This window comes from Epinephelus moara, chromosome 13 (genome assembly GCF_006386435.1).
Source record: "Epinephelus moara isolate mb chromosome 13, YSFRI_EMoa_1.0, whole genome shotgun sequence".
Classification (NCBI taxonomy): Eukaryota; Metazoa; Chordata; class Actinopteri; order Perciformes; family Serranidae; genus Epinephelus; species Epinephelus moara.
In genome coordinates, this window is record NC_065518.1 from 35,485,982 (window position 1) to 35,489,997 (window position 4,016).

The 4,016-nt window shown below is 43.8% G+C and overlaps 1 long non-coding RNA gene across 1 annotated transcript in view; it reads right to left on the reverse strand.

Annotated features, from left to right (window-relative positions):
* Positions 1-854: 854 nt before the first annotated feature.
* The window catches only part of LOC126399966 (uncharacterized), a 6,994-nt gene continuing 3,832 nt past the window's right edge, over positions 855-4,016 (reverse strand). Inside the window, exon 2 of the long non-coding RNA XR_007570940.1 lies at positions 855-1,357. This is a non-coding gene — a long non-coding RNA (uncharacterized LOC126399966). The remainder of the gene's footprint in view (positions 1,358-4,016) is intronic.

A 4,016-nucleotide genomic window follows, 5' to 3' on the forward strand; every position in this document is an offset into this window, starting at 1 on the left:
GGAGAGAAGGTGCCCGGTGTATTATAGGGGGTCCTCCGGCAGACTAGGCCTAAGTCAGCCTAACTACGTGCTGGTACAAGGCAAGCCTGAGCCAGCCCTAACTATAAGCTTAAGTCTAGTCTTAAATGCGGAGACGGTGTCTGCAGGAAGAAGATTCCACAGGAGAGGAGCCTGATAGCTGAAGGCTCTGGCTCCTGATCTACTTTTCGAGACGTTAGGGACCACGAGTAACCCTGCATTTTCCGAGCGCAGTGTTCTGGTGGGATAATATGGCACTATGAGCTCACTAAGATATGATGGAGCTTGACCATTTAGAGCTTTATAAGTTAACAGTAGGATTTTAAATTCAATTCTGGATTTTACAGGGAGCCAGTGCAGAGAAGCTATAACAGGAGAAATATGATCTTGTTTCTTAGTTAGTACACGCGCTGCTGCATTCTGAATTAGCTGGAGAGTTTTTAAGGACTTACTAGAGCTACCTGATAATAGAAAGTTACAGTAATCCAGCCTTGAGGTAACAAAAGTGTGAACCAATTTTTCTGCATCTTTTCGGGTCATGCAGATGAAAAAATGCAGTCCATGAGGTTTGTTTTAAATGAGAATTTAAACCTCGGAATACTCCGAGGTTTCTTACAGTAATGCTAGATGCCAGAGCAATGCCATTTAGAGAAACTATGTCATCAGATAAAGAGTCTCTGAGTTGTTTGGGGCCAAGAACAATAACTTCAGTTTTGTCTGAATTTAACATCAGGAAATTGGTGCTCATCCAAGTTTTTATGTCTTTAAGGCAGTTATGGAGTTTAGTTAATTGATTACTTTCTTCTGGCTTCATCGATAAATACAACTGAGTATCATCCGCATAACAATGGAAATTTATAGAGTGATTTCTAATGATGTTACCTAAAGGAAGCATATATAGAGTAAATAGGATTGGTCCGAGCACAGAACCTTGCGGAACTCCATAACAAACTTTGGTACGTAAGGATGATTCATTATGAACATCAACAAACTGAAAACGATCAGATAAATAAGATTTAAACCAGCTCAGTGCAGAACCTTTTAGGCCAATTAAGTGATCCAGTCTCTGCAGTAGAATTTGATGGTCAATTGTGTCAAACGCCGCACTAAGATCTAATAAAACAAGTACAGAGACAAGTCCTTTGTCTGAAGCAATCAGAAGGTCATTTGTAATTTTAACTAGTGCTGTCTCAGTGCTATGATGCACTCTAAATCCTGACTGAAATTCCTCAAATAAATTATTATCATGGAGAAAATCACACAGCTGGTCTGCGACTACTTTCTCAAGGATCTTTGACATAAAGGGAAGATTAGATATTGGTCTATAGTTGGCTAACACCTCTGGATCCAGGGTGGGCTTTTATAGGAGAGGTTTAATTACAGCTACCTTAAAAGACTGTGGTACATAGCCTGTTAATAAGGATATATTGATCATATCTAATGTATGAGTGTTAACTAAAGGTAAGACCTCCTTAACCCTATGGGCCCGAACGACGCATAGTGCGTCCAAATTCACACCTGTTCTTCTCTATTGATTTTCTCCGTGGCCGTGCGTCATAGCGAGAAGCCACGCATATCACGTGAAAGAGCGGAATTGTAGCTTTCCGACAAGACCAAGCACTTATCGGTAATCCAATGTTAAAGTTAGAATAAGTTGCTTTGGCTGACCATCTATACCTAATGGTGAGAATAAACTTGTATTGGTTTAGCTCCTCTCTCTCCTTCTCTCTGTCTTTACTCACTAGCTCTCTCTCTTTCTAGCTATCCAGAGGAAGACAGAGAGCACATTAACTATTAATAATCTGTGGAACAGCATCACATTCAGAAATAAAATCGCTGTCTAAATGTATTCAGAGGCTGCTCGTAAAACTGTAATTATACGCATTACTTTGAATATGAAATGCTGGCTGACAGTTATTGTCAGGGTCTAATAAAGGCCATGCATCTCCTCGGCTGTTGAGTGCAACATACAGGCAGAGTGGCTTTCAATATGTTCTTAACACAGGGTTTGTTCCTGAGCCGGGTCGCAACTAACATATAATTATGCATACTTCTCTGTGTCTCCACTTGTTGACTTTGTGGTCGTTTGGAGTGGATTATTGGCAGTGTGTCATATTGTTGCATGTCCATGATTTGACCTGTAATGACACAACTATACCTTTGAGACTGGCCTTGGTCTGAGACAGTGACACCCACGAGGACCAGCAGTCAGGTTGATGTTGTTATTAGCTATCAATAATCAATATTATACAACATGGTCCTAACAATATCTAACATTAGACTGGATTTTATTCATCCCAAGGGAAATTGTTGTGCAGCAGCTGCAGAACAACATAGCAAAGAGTGCAAATATAAAACATGCAAATACAAAATATCAATAAACAGATATCCAAAATCTAAAATATGCACAAGGTAAATGGTAAGAATCAAAGGATGCCAATATTTCAGGTTACGTCTTTGAAAGCTGCATATAGATGTGTAAGAGAAGTGGAATATAGCTATGTATGTATCAAAACTCAAGTGCAATACGTGCATTCAGTTAATTAAAAATCTTCAGTGATTATGCGCATTATTTTGCACGTAATGTCCCATGATTGCACATTATGTCCCATAAATCAGGAGGTTGTAATGACCGTAATCCATAAGAGAGAGTAATCCAGAGAGAAAGAAATGAGCAGATCTGAACACAGCTGAAATGGAGGCTGGAACCACCTCAGCACCCCCTGTCTCTGCTGTCCATCTCTCAACATGAAGTAGATGAATTGTAAAGTACATTGTGATGTGTGATTGTGGTGGTAGCAGACTACTGCTGAAGGTGCTTCTGTGCGTGACCAGCACATTGTAAGGGTGAGAGGGTCATGGCCATGATGCTCCCCAGTTTATGCAGCAACCTCCTCTTTGACACCATCACCGAAGAAATAAGTTGCCCATAACTGCAGTGTCGTCCGAGGTGGCAGGACTTGGAGTTATAGCTAAAGTTCAAGGTGTAGAGGGTGAACAGAAAAGGTGATCTACCCCTGTGGGAACCCAATGGTGCTCACCACTGTGTCAGAAATGCAGTCTTGCAGTTTAACATACTGTGGCCACCTAGTCAGATAATAATCATAATCCAGGACACCAGGGGAACATCTTTTTGCATTGTCCTCAGCTTGCTGCCCAGCAGGGGAGGCTGGATGGCATTGAACACACTAGCTACAGAGAGCTCACAGAACTCCTTGGCCCATTTAAGTGACCTTAGGCACAGTGAAGCAGGGAGATGATGGCGTTTTCCACTCCTACATTTTGCTTGTTGGCGAACTGAAGGGGAGGTCCATGATGGTTAAAGCCTCTACAAGGAACTTTAATTTTGAGTTGATTTTGGCGACCCTGTGGACAAAAGCGCTAGTGTTTTGCCGGAATGAAGCCTACATTTCTCACTCTAGCGCGTATTGTCATAAAGACGCTTACCTGGCTCGCGTATGTGTTTGTTTTAGGGATGAATGAAACAACAAAACGGGAAAACTTTGCCCCCACTCCTATCGGGGATCCCAGCTCACCTCTGCTGCGCCCCAGTTCCACCTCTCCGGTGTAAGCGCCACCGCCGCCGGGGTAAACGCAGCAGCCGGCTGGTAAGACTGAAGGCCTGTTTGGCGAGCACTTCCACGGCTTCTTGGACTGAGTACGGAGCGGTGCCTCCCCTCTTTATTTCTCGGCACTCGCTGGACCCTATCGACGCCTGGCTGGTACCTGTCGTCGGCCTGGATGAGGTGTTCCAGCCCCGCGGCCCCTGCTCTCCTTGTCTCCGCTGGCGCGGGGTGAATCTGCGCAGCCTGAGGCCTCTGTGTGTGGCTCCCCGGACAGCTAACGCCGTGGACCCACCGGCTCCTGCCAGGATTGGGCTGGTAAATGCTAGATCGCTAGCCAACAAAACGTTTATCCTGAAGGATTTCCTGACTTCCCGAGGATTGGATTTTCTCTGTGTGACTGAGACATGGCTGACTGTTGGTGAGTCCAGTGCT